Below are 15553 nucleotides of genomic sequence, written 5' to 3' on the forward strand. Positions count from 1 at the left end.
ATTTCTTAGATTTGTATTTTTGTTGTATTTACTTATAATGACAAAAAAATATATATTTGATCATATTTACAGTGGGGCAAATAAGTATTTAGTCAACCACCAATTGTGCAAGTTCTCCCACTTGAAAATATTAGAGAGGCCTGTAATTGTCAACATGGGTAAACCTCAACCATGACAGACAGAATGTGGAAAAAAATAGAAAATCACATTGTTTGATTTTTAAAGAATTTATTTCCAAATTAGAGTGGAAAATAAGTATTTGGTCACCTACAAACAAGCAAGATTTCTGGCTGTCAAAGAGGTTTAACTTCATCTAACGACGTTTAACGAGGCTCCACTCGTTACCTGTATTAATGGCACCTGTTTTAACTTATTATCGGTATAAAAGACACCTGTCCATGCTGTTTTTCTGCAGAGGCACCAGGATGACTGATCTGTGTAAAGAAAAGAATGAATGGAGCCATGTATCGAGAGATTTTGAGTGAAAATCTCCTTCCATCAGCAAGGGCATTGAAGAAGAGACGTGGCTGGGTCTTTCAGCATGACATTGATTCCAAACACACAGCCAGGGCAACAAAGGAGTGGCTTCGGAAGAAGCATTTCAAGGTCCTGGAATGAAAAAAGAAAATTTGTGGAGGGAGTTGAAAGTCCGTGTTGCCAAACGACAGCCCCAAAACATCACTGCTCTAGAGGAGATCTGCATGGAGGAATGGGCCAAAATACCAGCAACAGTGTGTGAAAAGCTTGTGAGATTTACAGAAAACGTCTGGCCTCCGTGATTGCCAACAAAGGGTACATAACAAAGTATTGAGATAAGTATTTGGTCAATACCAAAGGTTCATCTTCCACCATGATTTGCAAATAAATTATTTAAAAATCAAACAATGTGATTTTCTGTTTTTTATTTTTTTCCACATTCTGTCTCTCATGGTTGAGGTTTACCCATATTGACAATTACAGGCCTCTCTAATATTTTCAAGTGGGAGAACTTGCACAATTAGTGGTTGACTAAATACTTATTTACCCCACTGTATTTGGTACTGACATTTCAACAAAGCACAACATAAAATAAGATTAAACACAAAATGAATTGCCTGTCACAGCCGGACTGTTTTCCCTGTACTTTTCAAACACTATGAGAAGAGTCTGGGACCCAGCTCCTCATTGGCCTCTTGAGCCGGAACGAAATCATCCAGGTAATCAGGTTAATTTATTTGCGTGACGTGTTCTTAACAAGCAACGTCACTTTTGTGCGTTGGAAGTCGTCTTCACAACAACACAGATGGCGAACGATAGAGCCGAGAATATATTTCAATCTGCGGTAAATTCAGTTTTAAATGACCAAAAACACACTGAATCGTTAAAACCAAACGTCTGTCTCGCGCAAGCCATGTTGAATAATAGAGGTGTGCAAAATTTCCGATTCTTGGATTATTCGCGATTCGGCCGTGGAAGATTCGAGAACGATTCACAAACATCCAAATTCCGATTATTGAAATATGCGAAGTAAAGCGGAAGTACACAACACTCAGCGCGCCGCTTGGTCTTCGGGACGGAACGGAGTGAGAGTAGCTAAACATCATGCTTCCCATTACCCGGCCCCTCGGGTAATGCCAATGCGCAACTCACGGCTCTAGCTCAACTCATGCAACGAGATAAAAAAAACACAACAACATACCTGACTGCTGCCGAAAAGCTGCTCCAAAGTACATCCATATAATGTTACGGTGGATATCATTTATATAAGACTAGATGCAATATAGATTTGGTAGTGTTAGCAGGGCAGCACATCTACAAAAAACTAGATGCAGGCGTTATAAACGGCCGCCATCTTAAAGCAGTACACTTCCCTGTAAGGCTGTTGTAGCAAACCTTTCAAGCAAACCTAATTAACTTTTTCTCTAAAATACTCCTAAATCGGTATAATATTGACTTGAATCTATCTTTAAAATAGTTTTAAAACTTTCACATGTCGAAAGTAGACAAAAGGGAAATTATGGAATAACGGGAGCAATTTTAACAAATTTAATGGTTGATTCACAACATTAAATTAATTGAATGTAGTTTAAAGCTGCTGATACAGAATGGGGACTGGAGTTTTTTATTTAATGTTATTTTTGTATATTTGTTTACTGCTATATGTTAACTTGATACTGAAATAGTAGTGTGGTTTAGCCTGAGAGTAGTTTTGAACAATTTTGGAAGTAATGTACAAAACATAAAAAAAAAATAAATAAAAAGAAGAGAAAAAAAAAGGAGGGGGGTGCATCAATAATCGTTTTATAATCGAATCGGAGCCTCTGAATCGTAATCGTAATCGAATCGTTAGGTGCCCAAAGATTCCCAGCTCTATTGAATAAACTTCTCTGTTCTCTGCTCTCCTGGTATTTTTACTTCGAGGCGCTAAGTTTCTTGTCGCTTTACAGACGTCACGTCTGCCCATCGCTAATTGGTCCACTCCGCTGTCTGTTTGCTGTGGCTTGCTCCGCCCTGGAAATTTGATCTGCGGAACGGTGAGACTGGAGTTCCAGGCAACAAAATTAAATGTTTAACTTGACACAGAGAGTAAAACGCACTTTCATAATGCTAAAAATAATCATCTGCTATTGACAGCCACCCAATTTTTATTATATTTTGGTGTTGTGTCGCTTTCTTTTGTGTAACCGGATGGTAATTGGAGGGATCATTCTGATCACTGTGCTGCATTCAAGTCACTTTGAGCACTTTGAGAACAGAGAGCTTTCTCACAAGCAGGAATGACAGCAAAATAAAAGTTTCCAAGGCTGGAAAGACAACCTGGTAGCCCCATTTTTAGTTGCTCATAGGGGGCAAGAAGAGAGATGTTTTAACCTCTTCAGACCTGAGCATGCTGCTGAACGACATGACGCGTTTGCGTCTCTAAATCAATAAATACACTGAATTTCGTTGCTGGTGCAACTTCTGGGAGATGATTGGACGGAACTTTCCCCTTCGAAATCAAATCATGAGGTTTAGCACGCCCTCTTTGCTATTTTTGGCTCTTTGAAAAGGACTGAGAAAAAAAACAACTTCAAAAAGGCAAAAATGTAAGTAGGGCTGCAGCTATCGAATATTTTAGTAATCGAGTAATCGACTAAAAATTCTATCGATTAATCGGATAAAACATTTTTTGGTGAAGAACAATTATAAATATACATGAGAAAACAAGACATTTCATCTAATATTGAACCATTTTCAGTCAATCAATGTCTTTATTTTCGATGTACATTGTTGAAAACAGCCAACAATTGCATCTCAGATGTAACTAGAGAGAAAAAAAAGACTAATTCACTGCTGTCACTCAAAAAACCTCAATCTTATAAAAATGTGTATATACATTTCTTACCTAAAATTGCCACATTAGCCACGCATCGACAGTGGTCATAATTAATAGAAACCTAGCCCTTCGTGGCGTCTCCGCTCGTCTGCGTGGCTGGTGCGTGCCCGGCAGGGCCCGCGTGCGGCTGGATGTTATTGGGCGTGCTCGGGCGGGAGGTCCCGGTGCCGGGTTTGGTGGCGGGGCGGCGTAGGGTCGGTCGCCAACGGGCTTACACTCACTAGGGAGTCACACGATTACTGGGTTCGAAATCACAGAGATGATTTGTGTACACTCTACACCTTTCTATCACTTAGCTTATAGACTCCATCTTCTTCCCCCTCTTTCCCTGGTCAACAGGCCCCCCACATGGCGTCAACCGGAAATACATTTAGCTGACGATAGCACCAACATATTAGTAGTTAGTGTAGTTAGGTGTTCAATGTATTTCTTGTTGTTGTTTGTGTTTCTTCTCTTTCTTCTGCTTTGTTTCTTTTCTTCTGTTCCCCCATAACTCCTTCCTGTTCGCTGTTTTGTTATAATAAATGAGGTATGTTGAATGATCACAAAGGGAGTATGTCAGACTCTCAATGTGAAACATTAAAACTGTTCAGACTATCCGGGCACTTAGACTTCTATTCTCCGTGTCACACAGCTAACCAGGACAGGTTAAAAAAAAAAGAAACCTAGCCCTTCGCAGGGCTAACGTTACGTGAGCGAGTGACAGTAACATTAATCTTATTTATTAGCGCTTAGAGGTCTACTGCTTTAAGATGGCGGCTGTTTACTAACGCCGCTGACTCTGTCATTTCGCATCTAGTTTAACATACATGTAATCTCTACGAGACGCATCAGACGCTACCTGCTACCACCGTAGCATCATGCAGGCTAGTTTTTAGCAACGTTGGCATCGTTTGTAGCATTGTCGGCTGCAGTAAGTTTTTATTTTTTATTTTTTTTATTGCTTCTTTGTCTACGCACGTGACATCAGCGCGTTGTCCCGCATTAAAAGTAGTCCGAGCAAAACGTGATGCTTAGAGCTGTCAAAATGAAACGATTACTCAAGGTGAATAAAATTACTCCGATCAGTTTCTAAACTCGAGTTACTCGAGTTGCTAGAATATTCGTTTCAGCTCTAAATGTAAGCGCTCATTTCTCATTAAAAACAATGTAACTTAAACATTAAAAATAACCAATATGAGCATGAAATATCCCCGACCCAAAAAATTGCTCTTTGTTCTGGTATTTGAGTAGATTAAAAAAACATTTTGCCCAGCAGAAAAAATGCGGGTCTGAAGGGGTTAAAAGGTGTAAAGTGAATGTTGCAGGTGCAGTTCCACTTTAAGTTCTAATAGGTGCGCTGAGCCAACTTGTTAACCTCTGGTATCAAGAAAAGCGCACAATACCGAGCTATTTGCGTTAACTCAACTTTCAGTTTCATTAAACCTTTTTCAGTTGACAAAAAAAATAAAGTATTTCGGAACGAAACCACATTCCGGCCGAAAATTTTCTGCCACCAAATTTTCAATGAATCTCTCTCAGACCGGAACAAGATGTGCTAACAAACAAAAACAGTTAAACAGGGTAAGTTGTATTCTATAAACTAAGGACTACAAATAAACAGCACGCTGCTTCAAAGTGGAGAATGCTAATTACCATATAACGCTGTGTGGTCAGGTGTTAATGGACATTGACAGAGTAAACTAAAATTAGCATGCATGTTTGTTTTGGTCATATTTAGCACATTGACAGAGTAAAATAAAATAAGCATGTATGTTTGTTTTGGTCATATTTAGCACATTGACAGAGTAAAATAAAATTAGCATGTATGTTTGTTTTGGTCATAATTAGCTATAGCATCATACAATGATGCTGCAATTTTACCATAGAGAATATTGACAGCGGTAAAGCTGACTTTTAGGGGTCCCTATTTTTTAGTTAATATAGGGTGACCATATTTTGATTTCCATAAAAGATGACACTCGGCCCGGCCTCGAGATACTGGAATCTTACTTGAGGTAGGTGTCTAAATCACTTTAATATATTTAAAGTGTGCCTCCTCCGTCTGGATAGAAAAATTCATATTTATATATATCCAAAAAAAAGTATTGCCATCTCATATATAAACAAAAAAACAATTCAAATTCTCAGAGGTTACTCAACAGGCTTTGGTCTTACAAAAAAATAAATAAAAAGAATTAATGATAAAAAAATAATAATATATTGCAGACCCATGGAAATATAATCCCAGTAAATACACATAAACACACACAGTAGGCTATGTGCCAACCAAACATTTTTAAAAATTACTATCACGACAATTGTCGTTGAAAAATTGTTATTTCCACTCAATTGTTATTCTCATTCCATGTTCTAGATTTCACGCAAACAATAACCAAAACAAACCGACAAACTATTCAACCCGCACGTTTCGAAACAGTTCACAACTACATTTCCCATCATTCCTAGCGAGGCTTTGCTCACTGATAGCTACCCTATTAACGAGCACCTGTAGCTAAGGCAAAATAACACATTGCTATAAAAGTTTACAATCGTCGGCAGCGCAATGATGGGACACCAAACAGGATTTTACAGATCACGCCAATACAAGCTATCACAGAAGTCAACAATTTCAAAAAAGTAAGTTTAGCAAGTGTACCTGCGGCCTGTATGCTCCTGTTGTGACAAAGGTTTGTTTGTGAATCAGAATTGACAGGTGACGCCATGATAAAGCCAGTCTGTGAGTGCGACACGCATGCGCACATTTGTATCCAAAGTAGAATAAAGGTATTTTCAACTTACTCTTTTGGGTACATGAGCATTTGATTATGTACCTATTTATCGTAATAAAAGTTTTAACAATAGGCAGGCTCTCTAGGCACACGTCACAGGCAGCACAGTACTGTAGTATTCTGTGCAAAGTGTCAGTCAATTTCAACACACTCTAATTGGTCCCGTGAAAAATAATGAAAGCCAATCATTTTCATGAATTTATAAAACCCGGCCGGACGCCACGGACAGGAGGTGAAAAGTGGACATGTCCGGGCAAAAGAGGACGTTTGGTCACCCTAGTTTATACAACAGTACAATAATGCTTCACTGGCAAAAACGACAGGCTACATGCGGGTTAGCATGTATCTTTATAGTGTTCAAGTCCCACCGTTCCCCCTCATAGGATATTATGTTGCCGGAACTATAGAGGAGACTTGAGGGCACACAGTAAATGGCTCTTGGCAGCATAGTGGATCATAGTACTGCAGCAAACACCAGCAACAACAGAGTGAGCTTTAAGAATGGTGTTTATTTGGATTATTACAAGCTGTGTAATATGTCTATTATTACTGTGTATAGTATTCAGGCCATAAAAGTAGTTAAAATCATACTGGTTTCGAGCACTTCTAATAAACTGTGACTTTGTTTGAACTCATCCAATTAGCACAATCGAAACACTAGCTTAATTGTTGGCTATTGACACAGACTGCATTGAGTCTTTGATGCGAAACACAAAGACATGTGGTGAGAAGGCTACAATGAAAGTTATATCCTAATTATTAAGCTTGGAGTTTTTTACTCAATGTACTGCATAATGCATACCTTTCTGCTAGAATCCAGCAACTGTGCGAGGAGTTCCAGCCGTGAACACAGTTTCAACAGAGACAACTTTTCCAAAACTTTTGCAACCATCATCTATCATCATCATAACCAACTATTTTTTTATGTTTCCATTACTTCAGGGATCAAATGAGATGGACAACAGCCCAAATGTGGAGTCCTTAAGAAGCAACATTGTCCCTCCCAATAAAGCGCATTGATTATCCATGCATGTACAAGACACAATGGGAGGGAGGGATAAGGAGGGGGTGGGTAGATGGGATGGAGATAGTGTGGGGGGAGCACTGGTAGTGATGACCTCCTCAAACAACTCTATAACATACACAATGGGGTGCATTGCAAGGCTAAACATGAATTACAGTACTTTTACTGATCTCCCACCAAACAAGCTCAACTTCACCACCACAGTACACACCTGACAAGCCCACTTGAACACCTCAAAGAACCAATCAACCAGTAACTCCACACCGTTTCTCTTTTCTCCCCCTACTTATTCAAAGAACGGACTCCCTGGTCTTGAAAGACAAAAAAGCACACGGGCAGTCATGAACGGCTTCAACTTACCCAACCCTCTTCTTTTTCTCCTTCCTGCTCTTCCTCTCTCCCACTCTCTCCTGCACACACTCCTCAATCACAAGCTCCAGCTGGTGAGGCTGCACAGTTGCCGCTTCTAACACCGCCCCCTCCAGCAGAGTCATGTGACAGCCATTCCAAGTGGTGGCCGGGAAAGTTCTCCAAACTCTACACGGCCACACCCCTCATTCAGAGAAAGTGAATGGGGAACATTGTAGATGTGTGGCTCAACCATGTATGTACTTTACATTAATCACAAGACAGGATATCAAGATCGTGTTTACATTGGACAACAGTTGATTACTTCTTTGACTTGCCTTTGTTGTCTTCAAACCTGTTTTCATATCTATTTTTGCATGAAATGTATTTCCTTCATAAAATTAAAGCAGTTCTAACAGTGTTTATTGAGTCAAATATTTTATATTTTGGACAAAAAAAAAACATTTACTCTTTCAACTATTTAAATTTGTTTCGCTCATACATTTTGTCTTTTATTTGTTGTCGTTTCACATCGGTTTATGTAATAAGACTTTGTTGCAGATGTGGTTGCTTTCAAAGTGCCCTATAGACCCTACTCACCAACGTCACACAATGACGTGTCGCTGTATCCGGCCGCCATATTGTCCGTCTTTGTTTATCCGTATTCTCAATGGTTTCAATTTGTCGTGCAATTTATAGTGCAATTCATGGAAGCCCCGGTGCTTTCAGACGCTGTAAACTCATTGGATGCGTTGCATAAAAGGTGTAATATGGAAAAGCTTCAGTCTATCCATTCTCCAGATCCATATTTGATGCCTAAATCGATATTTTTCGACCCGCTGTCTTCGCCCTCTCTGCCTGACATCTGCTACCCTGATATCTACAACTATCTTGTCCACACAAAATCAGCCTATTCTCACGAAAGTTTGAAAAACTTTAAGAGCAGCACTCTAAGCAACATTACCCCGTGTGACCCTTTACTTCCAATTTTCTAAAATGGCGACAATCAATAAAAAAAAAAAAGTTGACTGCGATAGCCGACGCTTCAAGGAAAGGTGGATATTGGACTATTTCTTCAATAAAACACGCAACAACTGTGTCTACCTCATTTGCAAAGAGACAGTCGCTGTTTTCAAAGAGTTCGATGTAACACGATAATGATATTACCGAACAAGACACGCTGACATGTACGACAACATTACAGGGAAGATACGCAGCAAGAAATTATAGCAACTTGAAGCTAGTTTAATTTCACAGCAGCAGTATTTCGCAAGAGCCCGAGTGTCGAAAGAGAACGCCACAAAGACGAGACTGTTGAAATTATGAATTAAAAAAATAATAAAGCAAATGTGACACACAAAAGGGCTTGCTAAAATTTGTTTAAATATATTGTTCTATGTAAATCAGCCAAGGTAGCCCCCCGCATTTTTACCACACCAAATCTGGCCCCCTTTGCAAAAGGTTTGGACACACCTGTTTAACTGATGATCCGTAGACGAGGCCAGCTTCTTTCACTTGGTACCAGCTAAATATTATTCAAAATGTAATGATGGTGGAAGAAATAAGCATCTTGAATTTGAAACTGTATGTTGTCGGCGATTAGCCTCGCAATGATCTTAATTGTGGTTGTCAGCCCAAAACCCTCTAAATATACAGTATATTAAATGCATCTTACCAGATATAAAATGACTACTACATAATCTGTGGTAATCGTTTGGAGCCCAGTTTTCTCGTCGAATTGCAGCAGTCCATCTCGCTCTCCTCTCCGGGTCTCTCGGAATACGGTAGAACTTCAAGTCTCTCCGTCTATCTCCTCTGTTATTGCAACCAACCGCCACGCACGCCTTCACCATTTTGATTATTAATGTTAACGAGCAGAAAAACACGCCATAATAGGAGGAATTTACGTAGCGGTAATGCGTCAACACGACGAGTAGACGGAACATATGGCGCGGAGGCGTGGTTGTGACGTCATGTGAGTAGGGTCTATAGACAATATTGAGTTTGCTTACTTAATTTTAGGAAAAAATACTTGTCAGAGTAGTGTGACTTTTATTACTTGAGTAATTTTGTTAAACAGAAATGTCACTTTTGTTCCTTTGCATCGCGCTACATTCTGCTCATTGCTTTTATTATTGATCTCCTTTATTGCATGGTCTACATGTTTTGGTTTATCAGTGACCTCCACCTTGGCTGACTGTTTCACCAGGCAGTTAGGTGATCACAAGCATGTCTCCACCAAGGCCAAACCTCCCGTCTTTCAAACTGAAGCCCTTGAAGTATTTGAAAAAGCCTGCAGTACCCAACATTGAGCCAACTGAGTCTGGCTCCTCTGGTTTCAGGGGGGAGCAGTTTACATCGACCCATTCTAAACCGCCTGATTTCACCATAAAAATAAAGATATTTCAAGCCTGGTTTAAACTTTGAACATCAACAGTAGAAATGCTTCATTACAACTGTTTGTACAACAGTCATTAAGTTGTAATTCATCTCTCAAAAATAATAATAATAAAGGAGGGATACTTGCATTTCCAGGATCTCTCGGAATATCTATACAGTTGGCGGACTCGGGTTCCCGCCCATAGACTGACACCGAGAAGCATATCGCCAAAATCCCCAAAACATTGGCTTCACAAATGCCAAAATGATATCATGGCGGCTGTTGAGGCAGTATCTTGACCACTGAAAAGAGAGCTTCAAATGGGAGCACGCAACAGCTATGGGTGACGTCACCAGTGATATGTCCAGTTCTTATTTACAGTCAATGGTTTCCACATTCTCACAGGGAAGAAAAGATTTTAAAGTGACCAATTCATGTGAAACGTGTTAAAAATAATGAATGCAAACACAAAGTTAATATACCATCATACATAAATATATAGTAAGTAGGGTTGTTCCGATCATATTTTTTTGCTCCCGATCCGATCGTTTTAGTTTGAGTATCTGCCGATCCCGATATTTCCCGATCCAATTGCTTTTTTTTTTTGCTCCCGATTCAATTTCAATCATTCCCGATAATTTTTCCCGATCATATACATTTTGGCAATGCATTAAGAAAAAAATGAATACAACTCGGACGAATATATACATTCAACATACAGTACATAAGTACTGTATTTGTTTATTATGACAATAAATCCTCAAGATGGCATTTACATTATTAACATTCTTTCTGTGAGAGGGATCCACGGATAGAAAGATTTGTGACTTTGTATATTGTGACTAAATATTGCCATCTAGTGTATTTGTTGAGCTTTCAGTAAATTATACTGTCGCCTTGCCCAAATGATGGGAAGTGGAACCATGACTGTGCCTAGTGCTACCAATTGATATATCTTCTCTGCGTTGGGAAATAACATAAGGTGTTAAGAAAAAGATCAACTGCTACCTTGCTTTCCATGATATTTCTTATCGTAGGGAGAGGGATTGTGAGGCTTTAGCCAATTAAAAAAAGGCTCCAAAGGCTGCCAAAATTCACTCTACTCATTTTATTTACGCTGCCATTTATCTCTCTATATAGGTAAAACGGCACCATTACAGATTGAGCACGGCAATGCGTGAGTGGGTTGTGCAACGCATGCATTAATTGCGTTAACTATTTTAACGTGATACATTTTTTTGAAAAAATAATTACCGCCGTTATCGGGATAAATTTGATAACCCTACCTTAAGCCTGAACTAAAGACTCTGGATGAGTGTAACATATTATGTCTGTAACGTTAAATACAATTAGAAAACAATTTAATTAAAAAATATATATATACAGGTATATATTTAAAAAAGGCATGGCCGATATTTTTTTGCCGATTCCGATACTTTGAAAATGACATGATCGGACTCGATCTCCCGATCGATCGGGACATCTCTAATGGTAAGTAATATACACTGCTCTCTCTCAATTAACTCACATGCTTACTTGGTAAAAAATCTGGGTTTGATTAGTTATCCTTAATTAAATATTAATTACAGATTATATTTTTTACAGCAACAGTACAGATTAGTTACGTATATATTTAATTTTGTTCCTGGGGCTAAGCATTTTTCCCACTAGCACACATAAACAACTGAGAGCAGTTTTCATTACATTCAGCACAAATGCTTCCTTCCTGTAAGGGTTGCACTAAATCTTGTTCACACTTGGCTGTGGTTTCCGTGTACCTCACTGCTTCTATGCACATCTACACAGCACATTAATGACACTGTGAATGAGCCACAACACGATGTACATTTCATTATTGTTATCCTTGTGGAGTGCTGCGTTCAGTTCAAAGCATTTTCACAAAATACATAATTCACAGAATATTACTTTACTACTGAACCCCTAGGACGGTTAACATTTGAATTTCCTGCGAGATTGCACCCTTTGAGTTGTGGCATTGAAACGATACATTCCCACAGTACATCTCTTTTTCAACAAGGGGAATATTTTCCATTGAAGCTCTCAGGAAACAATTATTTGTATGAAACTCATGACCACTCGTGTTTGACCTTACTATTTCTTTGTGGGAACTAAAGATCAAACGTGTCAGAGTTATTTTATTAGTCCTGGTAAGAGCCTAAAAACCATAGCTGTAAAATAATTTATGGTAAGTAAATTGAATTTTAACTCAAGCAGGGTGGTTAACCTTGTGAAGAGGAAAAGTACTCGGAGACGACGAGGAGCGATGGATCTCCATTTTCCATCGACAAATGTCAAGCAGGAGTCAAATGTTTTGAAAATGAAGTCATCTAATACTTGCTCTGCAAAGTAAGAAGTATTGGCTTGCAAAAAGACCGGTGTACGGTTTGATGCCATGAGGCCCCAAAGTGGAGCACCATGATTGGCTGATAAATGAGAACCAATCAGAGAGCAACGCACATGGAGAAGATTAACACGAGTGATCTTTGTGACTCGGTCACTGAGTGACACTGTAACACTTCCTGCATGGTAGATCGGGGGTTGGGTGAAATAAGGAGAGGTAGGCGGAGCCGTTGAGAAATTTTGTTAGAGTGAGGAGCAGATATGGAGGAAAGAGGAGGAACATCTGGCTTGCCGCGCATATCTCCAGGGAAGATAGCAGCGTCTGTCAGAAACTTCCTGTTGTGTTTTTTTTTTTTTTTTTTTTTTTTTTTTTTTTTGCTGAGGCTGCAGTGGTCCCCTGTGGTGTAAATGGAGACAGCATGTGTGTGAGGATGGTTCATGTCTCAACAACCCATAAAGGCATCAACACTCTCTTCCGTGACTGTGAGCACTGGGGCACATATAAACAAACAGCCATTCACGCTAACACTTATGAACAATATAGAGAATGTGATGTCAGTTGTTAAACTTCCCACCCTTGACCCAGTTTCCTGCTATTGCTGCATACATCAGTACAACTTACTTTGTAGAATGGTAAATCCTGTCCTTGACTTATTCATCCATGCCAGTACAGTTATGTAATTAACATGACAGAACACAAGTGCCACACAATTTCACAATGAAATATGAGAATTTGTACCTCATCGCTGTTCTGTGTATCTTCTCATGCTCTGTGTTCTGAATCTTCCTCTCAAATAAATAAAAAAAACATGCACATAAGACTCATTGAACATTAACTGTCTATAGGATTCAATGTGGGAGCAACTGTTGTACGTCTGTACCCTGCGATTGACAGGCGACTTGTCCAGAGAGTGCAATGGGTTCCTGGTCAGCAGTGATCTAAATAAGGACTAGCACTTGAGAAAATGGAAGTATCAAAGGGTTGAAGTGGACCACCAAATTGTCTTCTGAGGAAGGATCAAAGCCTCATTGAAGCACTACGTTGGCTGTGTAAGAGGAAAAAACAACAACACACTTTTGGATGATGAAAATATCTCCAATATCACAAAGGCTAGGTTCACACCGCAGGTCTTAATGCACAATTCCATTTTTTTGTCTTATCTGTGTTTTTGGCATGTCCGATCAGACAGCCTTTGTCCATTGCAGCTGTTCAAGTATTACTCATGCGCACTAATTCGCAATCTGACACATGCTGAGCAAACTGCCCCGCATGCGCAGAAGCGTCAAAACAAATGAATACACGTGCTGGCTGTACGTCATTCCAGGGTGATCATATTTCAATTTCCAAAATGAGGACACAAGTAACAGACATCAATAATCCCCATTTAGTCTGATATTTAAAGTTTATATGGATTGATAGAACGAATGCACGCACTGTGCGTCAGTTTGCCCCGACTCGGCCATGTAAGCAATCGTGTTAAGGCTCCTGGATTGCAGGCTGGAGACCAGACGGGGGGGAAGTGACGACAGCTGCGAGCCATTAACATCAGCCGCCTACAAAAGCCTGATTGTCGTTGCCGCTAGTCGCCAGACCAACTCTTTCCGCATTACCGTCAGTCACGTCCAGCACACAGGTATTTACCGACATATATGCACCCGGCTAATCTGACCTTTGTTTCATCCCAGGATTCCCCGTGCCTGCTCCCTGACCTGTACCGTTGCCTGATATCACATCTACATTTGCCAGCTACCACCCGACATGCACGTGCGCTGCTGTGACCATCTGCGCGCACCTGACAATAAACCTTTGTAAATAATTACTGCCATCTCCCTTGTCTGCTTTGGGGTCCAATTCCCAGCGCACCCAAACAAATCAGAAATATTGGTTATTTGGCACACAGAAAGAAATCTGAGCATTATCAGACTTATCCTTTTCTTCATTTTATTTTATTTTTTATGACTGTGGTCAAGCCTGTGTAAAAGCAGAGTTCAATCAAACAAGGCACTAAGGCTAATGCACAGCTACATCGCTGCCGTCCGGCCTGCCCCTCTCGCTCTTTGCTGACGTAATTGCTGCATGAATTCTGATTTGGGAGACTTCACAGTTCAGACCGCCGCGACATTCTGGAAAAATGTGGCCCACATCACATTTTAACCACATACGAAAGTGTCGTAGATCGGATTTGAAATTGTCCACTTTTATGTGACCTGTCCCGTTCAGATCGTCAAGTTAATGCATCACTCAAGTCGGAAAAACATGAAAAAAATTGGATTTGTGCATTAAGACCTGTGGTATGAACCTAGCCAAAAGTGTACCATGTCTCAATTCAAGGGCAACATTTTTCATCTAGACATTTTTGTTGATGAAAAAATTGAGAAATTTTAATGAAAAAAAAAAAAAAAAGATTATTTTTAACAAAACATTTATAAAATGACAATCCATATTGCGCGTTTCGATACAATATTCTGGATCATTGCTGAACCAATCGATATGTATGTATATATTAAAATGTAATGTTACACTACAAAAAAGGTGAACGCAGTGGTAGCTCTACATATGAATTTCAATTCATTCCAGGACCTGATTTGTAAGTCAAAATAGTCATATGTTGAGCGGGATTTTTCCATAAGAATACATAATAATTCAATTAATTCGTTTCACAGCCCAAAAAGCTACGCTAAATCCTTAATAAATACTTCACGTACAATTACAAATAGCAATTACACATAGCAAAACAAACTATAAATACAAATTGGAATAATATAATAATGTTAGAAATCGGGTTCTAATGTGGCGATTGTGTTTTGCATGCTGTTCCCAAATGCACCGCGTGACTGACGCGAGATTGAGAGAGGCGCGGGAGAGTGGGAAAGTTTTACTTTCTCTTTTTATGTTCTGTTGTTGGCGTCGGCTACGGTGGACAGTAGCCGCATTGTGTTGCATAGGTTCTGAAGTAAATGATTAAAAACCTGACAAAGCTGGCGACTTTCTTACCGATGTTACAATAATAATAATTGACACTTTAACTATTAAAGACTGGCGAACGGAGATCACAGGAGGACCGTCGAGATTGTAGACACATTCCGGTTGTATTGTCGAGCCAGTTCACTGACGCGCACAACATGCTTATATTTTTCCATAATTTTCATCTTAGTTCTTTTTTTCACCACCTGCACTAACCTTCTTGGGACCCATGTTGATTTCTCTCACAAGAAAATCCACCGTGCGCCCGCCTTACGGGAAAACAATGAAATTGCAATGCTGTCATAAATGGTCGTATTTCGAGCGTGCCGCCATATGTCAAACAAAAGAC

The 15553-nt window shown here is 39.6% G+C and overlaps 1 protein-coding gene across 5 annotated transcripts in view; it reads right to left on the minus strand.

The window, feature by feature from the left end:
• Positions 1 to 15553, minus strand: part of septin9b (septin 9b) — a 152398-nt gene that overhangs the window by 40813 nt on the left and 96032 nt on the right. Inside the window, exon 1 of one of the 5 annotated variants that reach the window (XM_057842951.1) lies at positions 7511 to 7645. The exons of the other annotated variants lie outside the window; for them this stretch is intronic. The gene's annotated coding sequence lies outside the window, so the exon portion shown is untranslated. Of the gene's footprint in view, positions 1 to 7510; positions 7646 to 15553 lie in introns of those variants that run through there. 5 annotated transcript variants of the gene reach the window in all.

The sequence above is a fragment of the Corythoichthys intestinalis genome, chromosome 8, assembly GCF_030265065.1.
Source record: "Corythoichthys intestinalis isolate RoL2023-P3 chromosome 8, ASM3026506v1, whole genome shotgun sequence".
NCBI lineage: Eukaryota > Metazoa > Chordata > Actinopteri > Syngnathiformes > Syngnathidae > Corythoichthys > Corythoichthys intestinalis.